The 24,532-nt window shown below is 39.1% G+C and overlaps 18 non-coding genes across 18 annotated transcripts; all 18 read right to left on the bottom strand.

The window, feature by feature from the left end:
* Nucleotides 1–466: 466 nt before the first annotated feature.
* On the bottom strand, nt 467–538 carry Trnac-gca. Its single transcript has one exon. It is a non-coding gene; the product is annotated as a tRNA-Cys (tRNA).
* A 407-nt stretch (nt 539–945) lies between these two features.
* Trnac-aca lies at nt 946–1,017 on the bottom strand. The gene has a single exon. It is a non-coding gene; the product is annotated as a tRNA-Cys (tRNA).
* Nucleotides 1,018–4,762: 3,745 nt separating this feature from the next.
* Nucleotides 4,763–4,836, bottom strand: Trnay-gua. Its single transcript has one exon. It is a non-coding gene; the product is annotated as a tRNA-Tyr (tRNA).
* A 132-nt stretch (nt 4,837–4,968) lies between these two features.
* Trnac-gca lies at nt 4,969–5,040 on the bottom strand. Its single transcript has one exon. It is a non-coding gene; the product is annotated as a tRNA-Cys (tRNA).
* Nucleotides 5,041–5,124: 84 nt separating this feature from the next.
* Trnac-gca lies at nt 5,125–5,195 on the bottom strand. Its single transcript has one exon. It is a non-coding gene; the product is annotated as a tRNA-Cys (tRNA).
* Nucleotides 5,196–5,280: 85 nt separating this feature from the next.
* Nucleotides 5,281–5,352, bottom strand: Trnac-gca. Its single transcript has one exon. It is a non-coding gene; the product is annotated as a tRNA-Cys (tRNA).
* Nucleotides 5,353–5,433: 81 nt separating this feature from the next.
* Trnac-gca lies at nt 5,434–5,505 on the bottom strand. The gene has a single exon. It is a non-coding gene; the product is annotated as a tRNA-Cys (tRNA).
* An 84-nt stretch (nt 5,506–5,589) lies between these two features.
* Trnac-gca lies at nt 5,590–5,661 on the bottom strand. Its single transcript has one exon. It is a non-coding gene; the product is annotated as a tRNA-Cys (tRNA).
* Nucleotides 5,662–5,745: 84 nt separating this feature from the next.
* On the bottom strand, nt 5,746–5,817 carry Trnac-gca. The gene has a single exon. It is a non-coding gene; the product is annotated as a tRNA-Cys (tRNA).
* Nucleotides 5,818–5,900: 83 nt separating this feature from the next.
* Nucleotides 5,901–5,972, bottom strand: Trnac-gca. The gene has a single exon. It is a non-coding gene; the product is annotated as a tRNA-Cys (tRNA).
* Nucleotides 5,973–6,055: 83 nt separating this feature from the next.
* On the bottom strand, nt 6,056–6,127 carry Trnac-gca. The gene has a single exon. It is a non-coding gene; the product is annotated as a tRNA-Cys (tRNA).
* An 84-nt stretch (nt 6,128–6,211) lies between these two features.
* Trnac-gca lies at nt 6,212–6,283 on the bottom strand. The gene has a single exon. It is a non-coding gene; the product is annotated as a tRNA-Cys (tRNA).
* Nucleotides 6,284–6,391: 108 nt separating this feature from the next.
* On the bottom strand, nt 6,392–6,463 carry Trnac-gca. The gene has a single exon. It is a non-coding gene; the product is annotated as a tRNA-Cys (tRNA).
* An 83-nt stretch (nt 6,464–6,546) lies between these two features.
* On the bottom strand, nt 6,547–6,618 carry Trnac-gca. The gene has a single exon. It is a non-coding gene; the product is annotated as a tRNA-Cys (tRNA).
* An 84-nt stretch (nt 6,619–6,702) lies between these two features.
* On the bottom strand, nt 6,703–6,774 carry Trnac-gca. The gene has a single exon. It is a non-coding gene; the product is annotated as a tRNA-Cys (tRNA).
* Nucleotides 6,775–6,858: 84 nt separating this feature from the next.
* On the bottom strand, nt 6,859–6,929 carry Trnac-gca. Its single transcript has one exon. It is a non-coding gene; the product is annotated as a tRNA-Cys (tRNA).
* Nucleotides 6,930–7,015: 86 nt separating this feature from the next.
* On the bottom strand, nt 7,016–7,087 carry Trnac-gca. Its single transcript has one exon. It is a non-coding gene; the product is annotated as a tRNA-Cys (tRNA).
* Nucleotides 7,088–7,169: 82 nt separating this feature from the next.
* Nucleotides 7,170–7,241, bottom strand: Trnac-gca. The gene has a single exon. It is a non-coding gene; the product is annotated as a tRNA-Cys (tRNA).
* Nucleotides 7,242–24,532: the final 17,291 nt, after the last annotated feature.

The raw sequence follows: 24,532 nt of genomic DNA, 5'->3' as shown, positions 1-24,532 counted from the left end.
CTTAAAAAGAATACCGCAATTATTGTGGCATTTTTACGGTGTAACCACAGTTTATTCGGTTCGGTATTAATCCTATGTGTATGTCTAGATTAGCTGTGTGTTTATCTATACGCAGTGCTGTATTAAGACATAGTTACACTGGATCTGCTGTCCAATGCACTGTCACTAAGCTTATATCACCAACGATTCCTGTTCGAGCAATTTTCCTTATCTTTACTTATAATGTCCTATTAAAAACGGATAATTTTCGGAAAATTGAAATTAAAAAATTGGTGGAAACAAACTAGAGGGTACACTCGGATTCGAAACGACAACCTCTCGATCTACAACCGAATGCTCTACAACAGAGTTTATATTACCAACGAGTCGGGTTCGAGCAAATTTCCTCATCTTTACTCATAATGTGCTATTAAAAACGGATGATTTTCGGAAAACTGAAATAAAAAAATTGGTGGAATCAAACTAGAGGGGACACTCGGATTCGAACCGAGGGCCTCTCGATCTGCAGTCGAATGCTCTACCACTGAGCTATATCCCCAACAACGATAATTCGAACCATTTTTCTTTTCTTGACTCATAATGTGCCATTAAAATCGGATATTTTCGGAAAATCGATATAAAATTTTATTGGACTCAAAACTGGAGGGGGACACTCGGATTAAATCCAGGGACCTCTCGATCAGTAGTCGAGCGCTCTACCACACACCTTATGTCACCAACTATTCCGGTCCAAGGAATTTTCTTCCTCTTTACTTATAATGTCCCATTAAAATCGGATATTTTCGGAATATTGAAATGAAATACTGATGAAATCAAACTGGGGGGTGACAATCGGATTACAACCAAGGAACTCTTAATCTGCTGCCCAATGCTTTCTCCCTGAGCTTATATCACCAACAATAATTTTCGGAAAATTGGAATAAAAAATTAGTGGAATCAAACTGGAGGGGACACTCGGATTCGAACCGAGGACCTGTCGATCTGTAGTCGAATGCTCTACCACTGAGCTATATCCCCAAGAATGCCAGTTCGAGTAATTTTTCTCTTCTTTACTAATAATGTGCCGTAAATTCGGATATTTTCGGAAAATCCATATCAAATATTGTTAGAATCATACTGGAGGGCACACTCAAATTCGAACCATGGAACTCCCGATCTGCTATCGAACACTCTACAACACACCATATATCATCAACAATGCCGGTCCGATCGATTTGGTTCCACTTTACTCATAGTGTCACATTAAAAACGGATAATTTTCGGAAAATTGAAATAAAATATTAATGGAATCAATGTGAAGGGGACAGTGGTATTCGAACCGAAGACCTTTCGATCGGCAGTCGAATGCTCTACCACTGAGATATATGCCCAAAAATGCCGGTTCACGCTATTTTCCCCTCCTTTACTCATAATGCGGCATTAAAATGGATGATTTGCGGATAATTGAAATAATATGTTGAGGGAATCAAACTGGATGGGACACTCGGATTCGAAGCTAGGACCTCTCGATTTGCAGTCGAATGCGCTACCACTGAGCTATACCCCCAACAATACCTGTTCGATCAATTTTTCTCTTCTTTACTAATAATGTGCTATTAAAATCGGATATTTTCTGGAAAATCAATATCAAATATTGTTAGAATCAGACTGGAGGGTACACTCGGATTAAAACCAGGGACCTCTCGATCTGCAGTCGAACTCTCTGCCACACACCTTATGTCACCAACAATGCCGGTCCAAAGAATTTTCCTTTTCTTTACTAACACGCCCGCACCTCGGGCATGTGGGTGGGGTACCAGCACCATGCCTTGACTACCTCTCTCGAACATGCAAGGCCGATCGGTAGCACAACCAGGCCAGGGATTTCTGGAAGTTGTCCAGATAACTCGGCCCGAATGTTCTTCCGAACAGGTTGATAAGCTGTTCCTCATCGAAGCCTAGAGCCTCCCCGAGAACGTCGTCGAACTAAAAATCCGCAGTGGTAGTTCCGCTGCTGGTATTGCTCGCTCGGGAGAACAGAGCAAGTGCATGTCTGCACTCCCTCTACCATTCGCTTGTTTTCGGTCTCCGCGTGATCCATGCGCCTACATCCCGCAGGGTCGTCAATTGTGGCAAGAACTTGACATGCGGTGACCACACATTGTTCACCATCCAGGTAGAGCCAGAGGTGTCTCAGCCTCAGCGCATACATGCGCATCATCAGACAAGACATCTCTAACTCACCCTTTAACGGTTTCTGACAGCGGATGGTTTCCCATTCCATATAAAAACCGGAAACGGATCCGTTCCAGCTTGGTCAGCCTCACCCCGGGGCAAGGCACAACGGTTCTATTTGGATGTTTTGCTTTTTTGTCCCATTTTGTATTTTATATATATATATATATATATATATATATATATATATATATATATACACACACACCACACACACACATATATATATATATATATAATATATATATATATATACACACACACACACACACACATATATATATATATATATATATATATATATATATATATATATTTTTATTTATTTATTTGAAAAATTCAAATTTTACAAATATTTTCAGAATCGTAATCTTCGTATTTTTCTATGCATTTCGCAAAAAGAAAATAAGAAAGAAAATCCGGGAAAAGTGGAAAATGAGGAGAGGAGCTTGAAATTTTGAAAATACGATTTTTTGAAAAAGAAATTTTCCGAATCGTATTCTCCATAACCAAAAACGTGGGATTCCGAAAAAAAAATCAATATATATCTATTCTACCGGAAGTTATGACGGAAAAATCTAATCTTGTGAGTTTTCCGAAAGTCCCCTCCCCACCCTCCAGGGTCGTTAGCGCGCTTTTTTTTTCTAATATTCGTTTTTCACACACTTGTTAACACCCCACCCCAGGCTGGTTCATTTTTGCTTTTGTTCCCGGGTGCGAATCTTTATATTAACCCATATTTCTTTTATTATTTTATCGCAGTCTCAATTATTTCTCTTTTAAACAAATTTAAAAGAAATCCAATCGCTACATGGTCGTTTAGTATGTTAGAAATAGCAGAGATCACATCACGTGGATCACAAAATGGGAGTAGGATACAACGAGTAATATTTACTGCATTTTGGCTTTAAGGGAAAAAAAATAAGGAAAAAAATTGTTTTTACTTATTGAGACCCCCTTCGGTCACGACACAGACCATGGGATTGCACCTAGAAAGTTACCCTCCCAAGCAAAAGTCCGGGCAAGGTTGTTTATGGAAGACCAGCAGTCCTCACGCCGCTACAGCTTGGCACTTGTGACGTCGCAACTCAATTCTACAGCTGAGTGAACTGGAGCAACGTGAAATAAAGTGTCTTGCTCAAGAACACAACACGCAGCCCGGTCCGGGATTCGAGCTCACAACCTCACGATTATAAACTCTACACTCTAACTACTGGGCCATGTGCCTTCACATACTTATGTTCACTATGTTACAAAAACCATATAAACAGCTAAGCGAATAATATTCTCTAAATGTATTAAAAACACTAACATATTCAGAACACTATTTCAGGAAATTATCTCCGTTCTCTTTGAACATGCAAAACAAATTTAGCTGGTACAAAATGATTAAGGCAAAATAAGGTTAGTTTGTCTCTTCAATTCCCCAGAATTACATTTGAAAAAAGACTCATACACTTCAATATCGATCCAAAGACATCAGAGTACAACAAAAAATTTTAATATTTAGGTCAAATGAAAGAGAATCTTGGAAAAATGACGCATGAAATGGAATTTACGAAAGTCGACTAAATCTAAAAACTCAAAAATATTCTCTCTCGGTGGTTTCTTCTCCGTCTGCTGGAGTCGCTGTCTTCTTGATATATTTACGCACCATGCTGTTAAAGAGAAAAAATTTGTTGAAATTAAGCGTTACTCATTTTGCCCCACTTTAGGACTCACGCTCCCTCTGGGTTTTTTTTTTTAATTTGTAATGTGGGGAAAATTGATTTGGAATCCAAAATTATCCAAATGTAATTTACCAGCAACCTCAATTACAATCGAACCAAAGTTGAGGAAACAAATCATTGTTACCTATATTTTAAACTCTTGACTTCAACAACAACAATGCTGATCAGTTTTTATTCCAACGGTACAAAATGATGAATCAAAGTAATGGTTTCAAACAAGGAGTGGCAAAAAATAACGAGAAATCAGGAATTACTTCTGCATTTCGTATGCCTCATCACGCCTAATTTTTTTTTTTTTTTTTTTTTTCAACATAATTGTAACATACGTCATCAAAACAAAATCGATATGCATGAAATATCTGCTCGAATCCACATTTAATTATTCATTTTCAAATTAAATTCCGAAATAATCATAATCTACAGCATCTGAAATGTATTTGAAAATTTTCATTAAAAAATATCCATTTTTTTAAAAAGTTACGAGGAAGCAAAACTGAAGACGCGTGAATTATCGGAAACTCCCCCGCCACCACCTCTGAGGTTTCTTTTTTTTTATTTTTATTTTTCTTTTTTCTTTTTGTACATTCCGATATAATCGCTATCTACACCATCTGAAAGGAACTTGTGAAAATTTTCACTAAAAAACATTGTTTTCAGAAAGTTCGGGCTGGGGCCCGTTTCTGTATATTTTCCCCAAGTTTATTTACTGAGCGAGAGAATACTATTAGAAACAATAACGAATACACAAAAAAATAATACAAATATTGGTAAGCAAATGGGTAATTATAATGTGAAATTAAAACTTTCGAAAAAATAGAAGGGGACACCCGGGTTCGAACCGGGGGCACCTCTCGATCTACAGTCGAATGCTCTACCACTGAGCTATATCCCCAAACTTAACCGTTACGCCAATTTTATTCCATATATTATTTTCGCAAGTTTAAAAGTGGATATAGCTCAGTGGTAGAGCATTTTAAATATATTATTTTCGCAAATTTACAACAAAATGGAAAAAAAAAAAACAAGGGGACACCCGGGTTCGAACCGGGGACCTCTCGATCTGCAGTCGAATGCTCTACCACTGAGCTATATCACCAAACTTAACCGTTACGCCAATTTTCTTCCTTTTAAAAAAAATTATTTTCGCAAATTTTAAATAAAATGGAAAAAAAAAAACTGAAGGGGACACCGGGTTCGAACCGGGGACCTCTCGATCTGCAGTCGAATGCTCTACCACTGAGCTATATGCCCAAGCTTGACAGTTACGCCAATTTTCTTCCTTTTCAAAAACATTATTTTCGCAAATTTAAAATAAAATGAAAAAAAAAAAAAAACAAGGGGACACCCGGGTTCGAACCGGGGACCTCTCGATCTGCAGTCGAATGCTCTACCACTGAGCTATATCCCCAAACTTAACCGTTACGCCAATTTTCTTCCTTTTAAAAAAATTATTTTCGCAAATTTTAAAAAAAAAAAAAAAAAAAAAACAAGGGGAAACCCGGGTTCGAACCGGGGACCTCTCGATCTGCAGTCGAATGCTCTACCACTGAGCTATATCCCCAAGCTTGAAAGCTAGCTCAATTTTCTTCCATTTAAAATACATTACTTTCGCAAATTTAAAATAAAATGGAAAAAAAAAAAAACAAGGGGACACCCGGGTTCGAACCGGGGACCTCTCGATCTGCAGTCGAATGCTCTACCACTGAGCTATATCCCCAAACTTAACCGTTACGCCAATTTTCTTCCATTTAAAATACATTATTTTTGCAAATTTAAAATAAAATGGAAAAAAAAAAAATGAAGGGGACACCCGGGTTCGAACCGGGGACCTCTCGATCTGCAGTCGAATGCTCTACCACTGAGCTATATCCCCAAGCTTGACAGTTACGCCAATTTTCTTCCTTTTCAAAAACATTATTTTCGCAAATTTAAAATAAAATGGAAAAAAAAAAAACAAGGGGACACCCGGGTTCGAACCGGGGACCTCTCGATCTGCAGTCGAATGCTCTACCACTGAGCTATATCCCCAAGCTTGAGCACTACATTAATTTTCTTCCATTTAATATACATTATTTTCGCAAATTAAAATAAAATGGAAAAAACAAAAAACAAGGGGACACCCGGGTTCGAACCGGGGACCTCTCGATCTGCAGTCGAATGCTCTACCACTGAGCTATATCCCCAAGCTTGACAGTTACGCCAATTTTCTTCCTTTTCAAAAACATTATTCTCGCAAATTTAAAATAAAATGGAAGAAAAAAAAAGCAAGGGGACACCCGGGTTCGAACTGGGGACCTCTCGATCTGCAGTCGAATGCTCTACCACTGAGCTATATCCCCAAGGTTGGGAGATACCTCAATTTTCTTCCATTTAAAATACATTATTTTTGCAAATTTAAAATACATTATTTTTGCAAATTTAAAATAAAATGGAAAAAACAAAAAACAAGGGGACACCCGGGTTCGAACCGGGGACCTCTCGATCTGCAGTCGAATGCTCTACCACTGAGCTATATCCCCAAGCTTGAAGCTAACTCAATTATCTTCCATTTAAAATACATTATTTTTGCAAATTTAAAATAAAATGGAAAAAACAAAAAACAAGGGGACACCCGGGTTCGAACCGGGGACCTCTCGATCTGCAGTCGAATGCTCTACCACTGAGCTATATCCCCAAGCTTGAAAGCTAGCTCAATTTTCTTCCATTTAAAATACATTACTTTCGCAAATTTAAAATAAAATGGAAAAAAAAAAAAACAAGGGGACACCCGGGTTCGAACCGGGGACCTCTCGATCTGCAGTCGAATGCTCTACCACTGAGCTATATCCCCAAGCTTGAAAGCTAGCTCAATTTTCTTCCATTTAAAATACATTACTTTCGCAAATTTAAAATAAAATGGAAAAAAAAAAAAACAAGGGGACACCGGGTTCGAACCGGGGACCTCTCGATCTGCAGTCGAATGCTCTACCACTGAGCTATATCCCCAAACTTAACCGTTACGCCAATTTTCTTCTTCCATTTAAAATACATTATTTTTGCAAATTTAAAATAAAATGAAAAAAAAAAAATGAAGGGGACACCCGGGTTCGAACCGGGGACCTCTCGATCTGCAGTCGAATGCTCTACCACTGAGCTATATCCCCAAGCTTGAAAGCTAACTCAATTTTCTTCCATTTAAAATACATTATTTTCGCAAATTTAAAATAAAATGGAAAAAAAAAAACAAGGGGACACCCGGGTTCGAACCGGGGACCTCTCGATCTGCAGTCGAATGCTCTACCACTGAGCTATATCCCCAACCTGGTTATTGAAAGCGAAATTTGTCTACTTTATTCTCATTAATGTGAGTAAGCGGATTCCTGATTGGCTAATTGGATATTTGCATATCGTTACATAAGACAGCGCACTTTACACTTGAGGGATGTTTATTCGCTTAATTGCTTATTAAAAGGTCTTCATTTACAATGCTGGGCATTGATAACCCTTTTTTTTTATCTACTTACTTCCTTTTTTTTTCAACCTTCCTATTTCCTTTTAACTGTTTTACTACTTTAATTGTGTGAGTGTTCGCTGGTGTAAATACATTGTCCGAAAGCCACGCTACGCAGACTAAATATCCGAATATCAACATACGCAAATATATATATATACATATAGGTATTCCTTCGATATAACTCGACAAAAATCAAAACATTTCACTTGGGCTAATTTCCGTGGGTTGTGGAGTATAGATATAACGAAATTATATGCCAGCAATGGGTACAACTTAAGAAGAATGGTCCCGGTGCGCGCACTCTCGTAGTCACACATCGGCGCTAGCTAGTCATGACTAGTCGATCCTTACTTTGTGTTTTTGTGTGTTATTTGCTTTGTTTAGAAAATTATTTACTTTGTTTTTTTGTGTTTTATTTACTTTATTTAACAAAAATCATTTGCTTTGTGTAAAAAAATTGGCGATCTTTCGTCTCTAGTATTTATTTTGTGTTTTATTTACTTTGCTAGGTAGTCGTTGTAGGATCGAGTAGCTAGCGCGGATACGGGAGACCGCGCACCGGGACCACTGTTCTCAAGTAGTACCGAAAGAATGTCCTACATATAACATATACAGTAATATCTCGCTTTACGAGGATCCATTTTATGAGACTCCGAGTTTACGAGTTTTATTTTTCAAACACAAGATCCAAATTTTGAACGAAGCGCAAAAGCTTCTGCGTGTTACAGAGAAATTTACAGAGCGAAAAGAAAAAGCTTCTCTTAAGCAAACAACTCAAGACTAATCTACAAGTCTGTCTGCGCGTGCTTGTAAATCGGCGATCGCGTCTAGAAGTGATGGTGTACGGGATCTTTTCGGTTTGAACGGCAGTTTTTTCAAATAATTTCCACGTAACTAAACACTTTTAAACTTCGTATACTGGTAGAATGTGTTTATAAAATATCTTTTTCTCTTGGCTTTATTGAGAAAATTCAATAGTTTGTAAGATATTTGTTGTGTTTTTTTCTTCAATTTCTGCAATTTCAACTAATCAGTGACGTCTATTGAGGTGAAAACATTCTGTGCCGTATGAATATGTCCCTCGTTTAAGAAACAGATTGGGTTTATTTACATTTCTGAAGGTAAAAAAAGATACCCTAACCCTAACCCTAAAACAGATTGAAATGCAAATAGATCGATACTAGGGTCATAATTATGGGTGACAATTTCATATGACACCGCTAGAAAAAAACTGCCCTTCAAACCGAAAAGATCCGGTGTACTGGAGTCTAGTGCGAGTGAAAGTGATTCAGAAAACAATTCTTGATATTCCTTTTACTTTATACTCTTTACTCTTTTACTTGTTTCAGTCATTTGACTGCGGCCATGCTGGAGCACCGCCTTTAGTCGAGCAAATCGACCCCGGGACTTATTCTTTGTAAGCCCAGTACTTATTCTATCGATCTCCTTTTGCCGAACCGCTAAGTGACGGCGACGTAAACACACCAGCATCGGCTGTCAAGCAATGTTAGGGGGACAAACACAGACACACAAACACACACACACATACATACATATACATATATACGACAGGCTTCTTTCAGTTTCCGTCTACCAAATCCACTCACAAGGCATTGGTCGGCCCGGGGCTATAGCAGAAGACACTTGCCCAAGATGCCACGCAGTGGGACTGAACCCGGAACCATGTGGTTGGTTAGCAAGCTACTTACCACACAGCCACATAAAATATTCGATAGATTTTTACAATGTAATAAACTTTAAAAACGCATGAAATCTGTACGATATGTATGCGGTAGAGACCCGGCCTTACCGAAGTGTTAGGTAAGGATGCTTGGCTGTTCAAATACCTCAGCCACACCATCGCCCGTGATAATACCACGAGCGTGTTGGCATGCTTCAGTAGGTTCCACTGAATCTGATGCACTTCGTGTTGAATTATTGTTTTTTTTCTCTTTTTTCTTTCTTTCTATCTTCCTTTTTTCGCTCATGTTTGTGTTTTCTTAGGTTTGGGATTTGGAGTTTAATGTGGTTTTCCATTATATAGGCATCAAATACATACGTGTTATAAACGTAAAATTGGGCAAAACTTCCGCCCGTCCCACCACCAAAAACCACCCTTTAAAAATTTTTTTTTTCGACACAACACTCCCTCCCCGTCCTTTTCGGCTACGGGGAATACGAATCTGCAAAAAAATTGGCAAAAATCAACATTTCTAAATTACCACCACCACCCACACCCATTTCCTTCATTTTTAACTTTTTTCACATTTTTTTTTCAAAATATGCGGGGAAATACGGAGATTATGATTCTGGAAAAAATTTCCAAAAATCTTCGTGAAATTTTTTTTTAAGAATTTTTTTTTTTAAATATGCGGAAAAATATTTCTGTACTTACGGTTACGGTTTTAGGATTAGGGTTAGGGTTAGAATTAGGGTTTTAGGGCTAGTGTTGCGGAAAAAAGTCAAAACTGAAGAAGTTGGGGGGTGGGGATTTTTGGCAATATTCCGGAACCTCCCTATCTTAAAACGGGGATTTTTGGCAAAAGAAAAAATTACAAAAATAAACAAATTTGAGAGAAAATGGGGTGAGGACAGGTGGAAGTCTTTCCTAAAATTGCTAATTAGTCAAACTGGTAAAGTTATACCCTCTCTATCTGGTAAATTTTTATATTAATACCCGTACGATTTTCACCAAGACAAAAAAAACCTGGATTTTTTGTGTGGAATCAAATATCCTGACCTCCTAATATGCTGCAAATCCCTTATTCTGGTTCAGAAAAAGGTTGGGGGCGGGGAGGGGGGGATATTTAATAACAAACCATGTAATTCACACTCTGGGAAATTTATTTCTGTAAAATGCTTTTGTTTTTTCTTAAACACACGAGATATAGTCTATAAATTTAGAATGTTTTTAACGTCAGAATATTCTCTTTTACTCGTTTACTCTTTTACTTGTTTCAGTCATTTCACTGCGGCCATGCTGGAGCACCGCCTTTAGTCGAGCAACTCGGCCCCGAGACTTATTCTTTGTAAGCCCAGTACTTATTCTATCGGTCTCTTTTTGCCGAACCGCTAAGTGACGGGGACGTAACACACCAGCATCGGTTGTCAAGCAATGCTAGGGGAACAAACACAGACACACAAACACACACACACATATATATATATATATGTTTCCGTCTACCAAATCCACTCACAAGGCATTGGTCGGCCCGGGGCTATAGCAGAAGACATTTGCCCAAGACGCCACGCAGTGGGACTGAACCCGCAACCATGTGGTTGGTTAGCAAGCTACTTACCACACAGCCACTCCTGCTCCTATATATACTTTCTCGCACAACAATTAAGATATATTTATTTAAAATCATTCATCTTTCTCCCCAACCCCGCCACCCAGAGGAAATGTTATCATGGGGTACTATAGTTGCATACTTTAAACAATATTGCTATATTGTATAAAGTTAAAATTTAGGGTTATCAAGAAGATTAAGAAGAATATTATAACAAAAGGATAAAAAAATCTTTCAATACTTTTGAGTATATACCAAATTTTACCACCATAGAGGTAGGAAAAGAAATTACATAGAAATAGTTTAATATTTATATATAGGCGTTAGGAAGGACATCTGGTGTTAGGAAGAGCATCCAGCTGTAGAAACACTGCCAGATCAGACTGGAGCCTGGTGCAGCCTTCTGGTTTCCCAGATCCTGGTCGAACCGTCCAACCCCTGCTAGCATGGAGAACGGACGTTAAACGATGATCATGATGATATATTATATACTTAAATATTAACTTATTAGATGGTATCTATGAAGACTGATCATTAGCATTTACTGGTATTTAATAAAGGAGTACTGAGGCAAAAGAACATGCTAACTATATATTAATTAAATTATAATCTAAGCAGTTTATTTTAAGTTGTGAAGATACCGGTATTGTTATATATAAGCTAAGTATGAATTTCTAGGGGTACAAAAATTAGGATTATTTCCTAAAAACTATTATAAAATAATAAAATGATCAGGTAGGGTAGAACACCATAGAAAAAGAATAAAATAGCTTAATCACTAAAACCATGATGAAGTATACTCTCTCTTTTACTTGTTTTCAGTCATTTGACTGTGGCCATGCTGGAGCACCACCTTTAGTCGAGCAAATCGACCCCAGGACTTATTCTTTGTAAGCCTAGTACTTATTCTATCAGTCTCTTTTGCTGAACCGCTAAGTTACGGCGACGTAAACACACCACCATCGGTTGTCAAGCAATGGTGGGGGGACAAACACAGACACACAAACACATACACACACATGCATATATATACATATATACAACGGGCTTCTTTCAGTTTCCGTCTATCAAATCCACTCACAAGCCTTTGGTCGGCCCGAGGCTATAGTAGAAGACACTTGCCACGTAGTGGGACTGAACCCTGAACTATGAGTTTGGTAAGCAAGCTACTTACCACACAGCCACTCCTAAAATATATAATAATTCAAGTATTTAAACTAAAAATTGTTTATTTACTTATTTAGCTTGTATCTATAAAGACTGATACCTGGTATTAACTAATGGAATATTGATGTTATAGGACTTGCTAATTATATACTAAATATAAACTAAGAGGTATATTATAGGTTTTAAAAGTTTTTAGTGTTAATCCATACATGATATTATAGTTTCTTAGGGGTACTTAATTAAAAGGGCTACTTACATAAAGGTCCTTATAAATACTAAGATCAGGAGGGTGGAACACTTTAAGAAAGGGATAAATAAAGTAATTACTAAAACCATGATGAAATCTGATCAACTAGGCAGGAAAATTCATATGGATAGTATACTAACTTTGTTTAGCACACTAACTAAATATACTATATAGCTTTTATTATATTGTAATATATGCAATGTGCTTTAATTTCAGGCTAAATATATTAAAAGTTTCCATCAAAATCAGTTGAATCACAAGACCTATAAAGTGCTACTTATGAAAATATTTAAAAGTACAGGTGACACTATGTACCCATGACACCCTAAGGTCTAATCTATTATTAATCAAGTTGACCTTATCTTTATGCTTTAGATTTTCATGTTTCCATAGAGCACAGCTCACATCTATATCTACTATTTCTATAAGGCTGTGCTTTTCTTATTATTTCCTTCTTAAGGCTTAACCCAATTCTGCTTTCCTTCAATTCCCAAATCTTACTGGATAATGACGTACAATTCGCCTTATGTTTAAGTTTAAAAGAGGCCATGGGGTTGTACAGACTTTGTTTCATACTAATCGAACAACAAATGTATATAAAATTACTAATTGTAGTTATTATTGTACATTTATAAATTACGTTCTGGATATTGGAGCAAATATCAGAATTAATCAGCCGAAATTTGCTATGATGATCCAGTTTCTGACTGAAGATTAAAGGCTTCGAATGACCCATCTGTTTTCTGTGTTCGTGCCTTTGTGTATTTCACATTCTTGTTTACTCTCTTTTACTCTTTTACTCTTTTACTTGTTTCAGTCATTTGACTGCGGCCATGCTGGAGCACCGCCTTTAGTCGAGGAAATCGACCCCGGGACTTATTCTTTGTAAGTCCAGTACTTATTCTATCAGTCTCCTTTGCCGAACCGCTAAGTGAGGGGGACGCAAACACACTAGCATCGGTTGTCAAGCAATGCTAGGGGGACAAACACACACATACATATATATATATACATATATACGACAGGCTTCTTTCAGTTCCGTCTACAAATCCACTCACAAGGCATTGGTCGGCCCGGGGCTATAGCAGAAGACACTTGCCCAAGATGCCACGCAGTGGGACTGAACCAGAACCAGTGGTTGGTTAGCAAGCTACTTACCACACAGCCACTCCTATAAATTTTATTCCTATATATATATATGGATAATATCGATATTTAAATATCGATATTATCAGGTGGCCAGCATGGTAATAAATACCATACAAAGGTAATAATTTTTTACAACTAAAAATAAGGGTGTCTGAGAGACACCACCATGTCGAAATAGCAGTCAAATCCCTGACTCTAAAAACCACCTGAAATGTTCATATCGCAACATGAGATAAGACAGAGGGACAAAATAGACCGTCCCTCTGTCTTATCTCATAGTGTGATATGAACATTTAAAGTGGCTTTTAGAGTCAGGGATTTGACTGCTATTTCGGCATGGTGGTGTCTCTCAGACACCCTTATTTTTAGTTTTATATATATATATATATATTATATATACATACATAATTTTACCAATAAGGTCACATTTTATACGCTAGTCACTGATATAATCATTAAAATGGTTATATCAGTGGCTAGCTTATAAAAAATGACCATATTGGTAAAATTAATTTTTAAGTATATAATTATAAAAATATAATTATAATTAAGCACTGGAATGCCAGCGCCTATATGCTAAATTAGATGTCAAATACCTACAATCCACTCAAATTTGTTCTCTGTTTATAACCCCAGGTTGAATGCAAGAAGACTTTCAAAATTTTGTAAATTTTCTTGCTCATTTACCTTGCATTCGACCTAGGGTTATAAATAAGAGAACAAATTTAGAGTGGATGTAGGTATCTGACATCTATTTCTAGCGTATAGGCGCTGGCATTCCAGCACCCTTAATAATAATAATTATATTTTTAAGTGATGCAGCACAGAATTTTGTCAGTGAACAGGTCAGGGTTTCAAAGGGACGGAAATATTTTGACAAATTAAATTTAAATGTTGAAGTGAATCTAATGTTTCTTTTTGTGTTTTTAAATGGCTTATAAACACCTTCGACACTGAAAATATTTATATTTTATAATTATACACTTAAAATATACATATATATATATATATATATATATATATATAATATATATATATTATATATTATATATGAGTGGAAAAGACCACCCGGAAGATCTCCACGACGGTGGAGTGACGATTTCAAGAGGACGATTGGGTCACGTGGATGAGAAAGGCGCGATCCAGAGAGGAGTGGACAGCGTGCTGTGACCAGCGGTGTCAAATGGACGCCTGACGGACTGGTCGGTCAAAGTGATCAAAGTGATATATATCATCATCATCATCATCATCATCGTTTAGCGTCCGCTTTCTATGCTAGCATGGGTTGGACGGGTCAACTGGGGTCTGTGAAGCTGGAAGGCTTCGTCAGGCCCAGTCAGATCTGGCAGTGTTTCTACGGCTGGATGCCCTTCCTAACGCCAACCACTCCGCGAGTGTAGTGGGTGTTTTTTACGTGCCACCTGCACAGGTGCCAGACAGAGCTGGCGAACGGCCACGAACGGATGGTACTTTTACGTGTCACCGGCACGGGGCCAGCCGAGGCTGGCAACGGACGCGAACGGATGGTGCTTTTACGTGCCACCAACACGGTTGCCAGACAGAGCTGGCAAACGGCCACGAGCGGACGGTGCTTTTACGTGTCACCGGCACGGGGGCCAGCCGAGGCTGGCAACGGACGCGAACGGATGGTGCTTTTACGTGCCACCAACACGGTTGCCAGACAGAGCTGGCAAACAGCCACGAGCGGACGGTGCTTTTACGTGTCACCGGCACGGGGGCCAGCGAGGCTGGCAATGGACGCGAACGGATGGTGCTTTTACGTGCCACCGACACGTATGTATGGATGGATGTATGTATGTATATATATATATCTATATATATATATATATATATATATATTATATATATATATATGTATGTATATGTATATGTATTACATGCACAAGGGCCTTGTTTCAGCTGGGTACCAGGGGATAAGACCCCACATTTTTCCAGGAATGAGAGGGGGGGGCAAACCACCTTTTTCCCAATTAAAAAACAAAGAAAATCCCACTACATGGCATAAATATGTATAATACATATTTTTACATTTTTATTTGTGTGCATGTATTACATGAATATATATAGACCCTAAGTTTTCAATCAGCGTTGAATTTTGTTTGTTTGATATTTGCATCCATTTACTAAAAATTAAAGATCAACTCATCCAATAATTGGAATAAGAACTATGTGACATTTTTATATGCATTTGTCTCACTAAGCAAATATAGAGAAATAAACAATAATTGTTTATTATATTATATATATATATATATATATATGTGTGGATATATATATAATATATATATTATATATATAAGTTGGAGATGTTATATATATAAGTTGGAGCAAGGTCATCAGCATATAGTAGTTCCCATGGTCACCCAGTTTTGAATTCCTCTGTTATGACCTGGAGGACTATAATGAATAAGAGTGGGCTGAGAACTGAGCCCTGGTGAACCCTTACCCGAATGCAAAATTTATCACTGTATTCATGGCCAACTTTCACCTTACTGACAGCACCACTGTACATGGCTTGGACAGCTCTAACCAGCCACTCTTCTACACCTAACTTCCTTAGAGACCACCATATAACAGAGCAAGGAACTCTGTTGAAAGCTTTCTCCAGGTCGACAAAGGCTAAGTACAATGGCTTACTTTTGGTCAAAGTGTAAGTTCAAATTATTTGAGCACTACTAGGTGTTTTCTGTACTGGGATTCTCTCAATCTCACCTGTTGATGATACACACACACACACACACACACACAAACATACTCACTTGTGTGTGTGAATATATCAATACCATCATCATCATTGTTTTTATGTCTACCATATTTGCATGGATTGGAAGGAATTTTGTTGAGACAGATATTTACAACAGTCAGATGCCTTGCTCACACACACACACACACTGTTTCTGTTAGTAAGTGCTAGGTTCTGGTAACACCTGAGCTAGTGTTGTCCAAATTATATACACTAGCAGGGCCCATGAATATTTCACAGAATTAATGGTAAACCTATTGGGTTATTTCTGAAACCTTTATCCGAAAAAACCTGAAAGCTTAGCTTGTGCTGTGTTTATATGGAAAGATAGTCTCTCATCTGCTATTCATTGAAAAATGAAAGAAATTGGAATACAATGATTACTTAATGTACTTTATAAACTTTACGCTCAATTTTATAGACTTAATAAAATATTTTTATATTTTTCTCATAAACAAAAAACAAAAAATATCTCGTACATATGATACAATCTTTAGTTAAATTGCATATATCTACCATGTAAATAAGCGTGAATGTTTCACGGAATTGCACTTATGCGCATGCATTAAGTGATAGGTGATATAAAAAACTCTGAGGCGCAATGGCCCAGTGGTTAGGGCAGTGGACTCGCGGTCATAGGATTGCGGTTTCGATTCCCAGACCGGGCGTTGTGAGTGTTTATTGAGCGAAAACACCTAAAGCTCCACGAGGCTTCGGCAGGGATGGTGGTGATCCCTGCTGTACTCTTTCACCACAACTTTCTCTCACTCTTACTTCCTGTTTCTGTTGTTGTACCTGTATTTCAAAGGCCGGCCTTGTCACTCTCTGTGTCACGCTGAATATCCCGAGAACTACGTTAAGGGTACACGTATCTGTGGAGTGCTCAGCCACTTACACGTTAATTTCACAAGCAGGCTGTTCCGTTGATTCGGATCAACCGGAACCCTCATCGTCATAACCGACGGAGTGCTTCCTATAAAAAACTTAGTTCAATTTTTTAAAAATACACTTTTCACTATCCAGTCACCACCACCACCACCACCACAACAACGGAATTAGAAACCTCCAAAGCAACAGCAACTTTATTAACAGAACAACAGAAAATCACCTCAAGACATACCCATCCTTTTTTGGACCACTCAGCTGTGTCCTATAATGAAAGGGACAATGAAGAGCCTAAATGGCAAAAAATCATCAGATCTAAAAAAAATCACACCAATACAAAAACTTGGCAGATGTGATGAAGGTAGGAAAAACAATTCACTTACACATCCCTCAACAATAGCTAACCAGTACCTATTTCTTTACTACCCACAAGGGGCTAAACACAGAGAGGACAAACAAGGACAGACAAACGGATTAAGTCGATTATATCGACCCCAGTGCGTAACTGGTACTTATTTAATCGACCCCGAAAGGATGAAAGGCAAAGTCGACCTCAGCGGAATTTGAACTCAGAACGTAGCGGCAGACGAAATACTGCTAAGCATTTCGCCCGGCATGCTAACGTTTCTGCTCTTATCAGCTCGCCTGCTCTTATCAGCCAGTACCACCTGCTCTTATCTCCTCTGGCAGATATGATGAAAGTGGGAAAAACAATTCACAAACACATCCCTGCTCTTATCTCCTCTGACTCTAGAGCCGGTACTACAGAAAATGGAAGCGTTGAGAGGCATCCCACATGAACTAGGACATGGGAGAACCATGTCAGCATATGCAGACAATGTCACCATCATATTCTCCAACACTGAGCATGTAGACCTGGCTGAAACTGGTCTACATTAATACGACGAGGTAGTAACAGGAGTAAGAATTAACCAAGAAAAGTCAAAGAGCTTGTGATTCATCACCTGAAGAGGCAGGTTCATGCCATCAAATAACGAGGGTGTGGTTAAATTGCTTGTGGTGTGGTTTGGTCGAGATTTCCAGGTGGAGAAGAATTGGAATGAGGTGAAGAGCAGGGTAGCCAATCTCACTCAGAAATGGACCAAATGAAATGAGTCACTTGCTTTCTTAGGAAGTTCCTCTCAATCTAATGGCTGATGCCAGTGCCACATTGACTGGCTTCTGTGCCGGTGGCACATAAAAAGCACCAACAGATTGTGGCCGCTGCTAGCCTACTCTGGCACCTGTGCCGGTGGCACGTAAAAAAGCACCCACTACACTCATGGAGTGGTTGGCATTAGGAAGGGCATCCAGCTGTAGAAACGCTGCCAGATCAGACTGGAGCCTGGTGCAGCCTCCTGGCTTCCCAGACCCCGGTCGAACCATCCGACCCATGCTAGCACGGAAAACGGATGTTAAACGATGATGATGATGATGATGATGATGATGATGATGGTGATGATGATGATGATGACGATGATGACGATGATGACGATGATGACGATGATGACGATGATGATGGTGGTGGTGGTGGTGGTGGTGGTGGTGGTGGTGATGATGGTGGTGGTGGTGGTGGTGGTGGTGGTGATGATGGTGGTGGTGGTGGTGGTGGTGATGATGATGATGATGATGATGATGATGATGATGATGATGGTGGTGTTGGTGGTGGTGGTGGTGGTGGTGATGATGATGATGGTGGTGGTGGTGGTGGTGGTGGTGGTGGTGGTGGTGGTGGTGGTGGTGGTGATGATGATGATGATGGTGGTGGTGGTGGTGGTGGTGGTGGTGGTGGTGGTGATGATGATGATGATGGTGGTGGTGGTGGTGGTGGTGGTTGTGATGATGATGATGATGATGATGATGATGATGTGCTTCATACTATTTCCATCTACTATGGGCTAAAGCAGAAGACACATGCCTAAGGTGCCATGCAGTACAACTAACCCTAGAACCTTGTAGTCGTGAACTGAACATCATCTAAACCAAGACAGCCAAAGCTTATTTATTTCAGAGCTGAATGAGAAATAGATCAAGATGTAAACATCCAGTGGAATGCCTGCATTTTCAATTTCAAATTAAAAAAATTATTTTCCTGATGGTATCTGCATACTTTGTGGTACGCCAATAAAACAAATGTTAAGAAAAGAAATACGTTCTAAAATACAGCAAATAGGCGCAGGAGTGGCTGTGTGGTAAGTAGCTTGCTAACCAACCACATGGTTCCGGGTTCAGTCCCACTGCGTGGCATCTTGGGCAAGTGTCTTCTGCTATAGCCTCGGGCCGACCAATGCCTTGTGAGTGGATTTGGTAGACGGAAACAGAAAGAAGCCTGTCGTATATATGTATATATATATATAAGTGTGTGTGTATATGTTTGTGTGTGTGTGTTTGTCCCCCTAGCATTGGTTGACAACCGATGCTGGTGTGTTTACGTCCCCGTCACTTAGCGGTTCGGCAAAAGAAAACCTTGGGCAAATGTCTTTGTTATAGCCCCGGGCCGACCAATGCCTGGTGAGTGGATTGGGTAGACGGAAACTGAAGAAGCCTGTCGTATATATATATAGATGTGTGTGTTGTTTGTGTGTGGGTGTGTTTGTCCCCCTAGCATTGCTTGACAACCGATGCTGGTGTGTTTACGTCCCCGTCACTTAGCGGTTCGGCAAAAGAAAACCGATAGAATAAGTACTGGGCTTACAAAAGAATAAGTCCCGGGGTCGATTTGCTCGACTAAAAGGCGGTGCTCCAGCATGGCCGCAGTCAAATGACTGAAACAAGTAAAAGAGTAAAGAGTCAAGAGAATCAATATCAGAGATTTCAGAACACACTTTATAACGACAGTTTGATTTGTAAAGGCATGCGGACTGTCAAGTGAGAACTAACAGTTGTTATAATAGCGTATTGTATATTTATTCATTCAGCTTTATTGCTCTTCCTTTGTGTATCACTGGCGAGCAGCGTACATGAACATGTTAATATTACAGTAGACAATCAATCAATCAAACATCAGCTGTTCATGTCATGTCAATGGATATTATATACTTTTCTTCTCCTCTGCCTTTTTTTTTTTCTCATTTTCCTTTCTTTTTCTTCCTTTCTTCTTTCTTTCTTTCTCTTTCTTCTTTTCTTCCTTTCTTTCTTCTTTTCTTTCTCTCTTCTTTTCTTTCTTTCTTCCTTTCTCTTTCTTTCTTTCTTTCTTTCCTTCCTTCTTTCCTTCTTTTTTCTTTCTGCCTTTCTTGCTTTTTCTTTCTTTCTTTCTTTCTTTCTTGCTTGCTTTCTTTTTCTTTCCTTCTTTCTCTCTTTCTTTTTTCTTTCTTCCTTTCTTTCTTTCTTTCTTTATTCATCTCCTTCCTTTCTCTTTCTCTCTTTCTTTCTTTCTTCCTTTCTCCCCCCTCTCTCTCTTTTTCTTTCTTTCTTTCTTTCTTTCTTTCTCTTTCTCTCTTTTTTTCTTTTTCTTTCTTCCTTTCTCTCTCTTTCTCTCTTTCTTTGTTTCTTTCTCTCTGAGGTGGGGGTCGTCTAGGTGAGAGAAAACAGTTAAGGCTGTTACACTTCCAAATTCTCTTGTGTAAACTCAATTAGGTTTATGATTAACTTTCACAGAAGAGTTAATCTTGTGTTGGTAGAATTAATCCTTGACTGGTTGATATTAAAACTAGGCGTGGGGTAGATTTCATGTTGAATAGCACACTTACTTTAATCTAAGGTGCTACAGTTAATTATGTACATAGGGTACACCTAATGTTAGGTGTTACTCTTAATCCTTAGATATTAGACATTATTTTGGATGGTAGAGTTAATCTATGGTGGTAAAGTTAATCTTGGGTATGGGTAACTTTAATTTTGGGTGGTAGACTTGATGTATTGCTCAGTTTAACACTATCAACTGGTTCTTGAGCTCCGTTTTGTTGCAAATATCCCAGCTGGATTCCTGGTTTAAGAATAACTTACACAATTTTTCCCACAAATCCTGATGCCTGCACCCCACCCACAAAAAAATGTGGCCCTAAAAAAATAAAAGGTTTTGGCTACTTTTCTTCTCCCTCTATGTGTAGTAGTGGCGCGCACACACATTATTAGCCATTTGAAAAGACTATGGAATTTGCAATTAACTGCACCAGGGTTCCTCTTCCCCAGGGAACCAGACCTAATGGTATACCTGCGGATATAGGTCCAGCCCCTGCTTTGCCGGGTCCTGTCTCTGATCACGTTCTCCAGGGATACAGGCATCCAGCAACAGGATCTCCGTAATGCCATGATGGATCGTGAAGTCTGGCGTAGCATGGTAAATTCCATTGTATTGACCACGGTCGAACAACGATGATGATGATCTCCCTCTGACTATGCAGCAAAAGAAACGTCAATACCTGCAAGAAATATGCTGGCAAGGAAGGGGATTTCGGAGGATCAGGTTTATGGAGAAGAAACAGTCAGAAAAGTGGTTGGTTAGGGCTGGGACATAATGGAGTGACAAGATGAGGAGATGTGAAGATAGGCACAGACATGGCTGTGTGGTTAAGAACTTAGCATTGCAGTCTCGTGATTTAGGGCTCAGTTGCACTGCAAGGCACCTTGGGTAACATTTTAAGTACAGGGGTGGCAATAAAGTGAGATGGTACACTCTGTAAATTATCATCATCATCATCATCATCATCGTTTAACGTACGTTTTCCATGCTGGCATGGGTTGGATGGTTTGACTGAGGACTGGCAAGCCAGTAGACTTGCACCAGGCTCCAATCTGATCTGGCAAGGTTTCTACAACTTGATGCCCTTCCTAATGCCAACCACTCTGAGAGTGTAGTGGGTGCTTTTTATGTGCCACCGGCAGGGTAGCCAGTTAGGTGGCACTGACATCAGCCACATTCAGATGGCGCTCTTTTACATTCCACTGGCATGGGAACCAATCTGTGGGCACTGGCATCAACCATGTTTGGAAGGTGCTTTTTACATGCCACCCACAACAGGAGCCAGTCAGAGGGCACTGGCATCGTCCACGTTCAGGTGGTGCTTTTTATGTGCCACCAGCCAGGGGGCCAGTTTGGCAGCACTTGCATTGACTCACACTTGAATAGTGTTTACTACATGCCACCAGCACGGGTGCCAATCAGGCAGCATTGGCATCAGCCACAACTACGATTTCACTTTACTCAACAGGGGTCTTCTCGATTAGATCAACACCAGTATGCAACTGGTACTTAATTTAATAACCACGAAAGGTTGAAAGGCAAAGTCGACCTCAGTGGAATTTGAACTCAGAACATAAAGACAGATGAAATATCGCTAAGCATTTTGCCCAGGATGCTAACATTTCTGCCAGCTCACTGCCTTGAATAAATAAGTAATATTGACCAGTACTTGTGTTATTATTATTGGCATGATGACCCTCCCAAAACACAACAAGAGTGTTTAAGTAAATATGATGGAGTCAGGCTAGGTAGCAGAGATGACTGTCTGGATTAAGATCAACCTGTAGCAGGGAGTGTCAGGGACAAAATTAGCTTATGGGAGGCCCAACTTCACACATAGTACTGGGGGTGATTTTTCAGTACTTTATTTTATCATCTTCAGTGGGATAAAAGGTAATACTGATGAGAATGTAAAGTGTTAGAAGAAATACTTTTAATCATTTATTCTGATGCTTTACCAAATGTGCCTGCTTGCTATGTGTTTTAATTTGTAACCATGACAAACATCTAAACCAGTGGTTTTCAACCAGGGTTCTGCCAGTACAGTCCAGGGGTTCTGCAAGATGTTACAAAGCTGCTAAAATCAGCAGTAATTTTTAATTCTCCTGTGCAGATATTTGTGCATAAGACTATTAAATTATTGCACAGGGGTTCCTCGAGCCAGTGGAATGTTTCCTTGGGGTTCCATTTCAGCAAAAAGGTTGAAAAGCACTGATCTAAACCCATAGTTCTCAACCCTTTTTCACCTGTAGACTCTCTGATACCTATTTTATTCTGATGAACCCCAATAGCCATTTGAATGTTCAAAAATCCTGTTATATTTCTATGATTAGATATTATTAGGAATTGTATTAAAAAAAATTGCTGTGTAGGAGTGGCTGTGTGGTAAGTAGCTTGCTTTTGAACCACATGGTTCCGGGTTCAGTCCCACTGCGTGGCACCTTGAGCAAGTGTCTTCTACTATTATAGCCTCGAGCTGACCAGCTCGCCGCCTTGAAGCTATACCATGAACACTGTCTTCAATGTCCTTGAGATTTGCCCCTTTTTTCACTAGTTAAACAGTTTAATATCTAAATTGTAACAGAGTGTTGAGGGTGACTGAAGGATTCACAAATCTCACCTCTTGCTAGTCAGAACATGATGATGGCATTCAAGCAGGACAGATCTCACAGCTCATCTCTCACCCAACAGACTTTAACAATTTGCAGTAGACTTGTATCTTTTGTCTTTCACTTACCAGACAGCAAATGGCCAAGCAAATGCGTTTCAATCAATTTGTACAGACCATTCATGCAGCCAATGGGACTATGATAATTAATGTATGACATATGCATAATTTTCTTTCAATAAAATCTGTTAAACATTCATGAGTATATTACCCTTGTAATATACTCAACCAACCTGATTTTACGTTGAATTAGCCATCTCAGACCTGGGCCCCTGTGTCTAACTTTACACTCTAGCTGGGCTCCCAAGCAAAAAAAAAATAAATAAATAAATAAATTAAATAATTGCATACACAGCTCAAGACTGAATTACAAAGAAAATCAGGAGAATAACAATAATAGGCCTTTCTCTCAACCACCATATTTGTTAGGTACACTAATGGACATATTTATTCTCCTGAATCACTACTTTCCTCATCACTTTTACCAATTTGATTGTCTGGATCACTCTCATTGCCAGCATAAGTGTAAACTCAATAATTTCTTCAGCTGTAATGAGTCAAGGTCTTGTTTGTTTACAAGATGAACTGCTGGGTGCATCATCTGTTTCATTACAGAGGTGGTGAGCTGGCAGAAACGTTAGCATGCAACTACCTTCTGGGTTCAAATTTCACCGAGGTCGACTTTGCCTTTCATCCTTTCGGGGTCGATAAATTAGGTACCAGTTACACACTGGGGTCGATGTAACTGACTTAATCCATTTGTCTGTCCTTGTTAGTCCCCTCTGTGTTTAGCCCCTTGTGGGTAATAAAGAAATAGGTATTTCGTCTGCTGTTACGTTCTGAGTTCAAATTCCGCCGAGGTCGACTTTGCCTTTCATCCTTTCGGGGTTGATTAAATAAGTACCAGTTACACACTGGGGTCAATGTAATTGACTTAATCCGTTTGTCTGTCCTTGTTTGTCCCCTCTGTGTTTAGCCCCTTGTGGGTAGTAAAGAAGTAGGTATAGCTTCAAGCTAATTGGTGAAATTTTAGGTTACCCATGTGAACATCATATGATGTGATTGTAGCTTATATATGGCTATGAACTGATAATTTTGTGGTTGGGGTTTCAATCTCTACATTATATGAGTGCCCAAAATTCCACAGTTGATCTGTAAGTGAATGGTTGTGTGAAACTTGCTAGGTGAATAACAGTAAAGTATCTCAACAACTCAGACATTTTGTCACAGGATATCCTCAGTA

Source organism: Octopus sinensis, linkage group LG12 (genome assembly GCF_006345805.1).
Source record: "Octopus sinensis linkage group LG12, ASM634580v1, whole genome shotgun sequence".
NCBI classification, from domain to species: Eukaryota; Metazoa; Mollusca; class Cephalopoda; order Octopoda; family Octopodidae; genus Octopus; species Octopus sinensis.
This window is presented reverse-complemented; position numbering and strand designations above follow the sequence as displayed.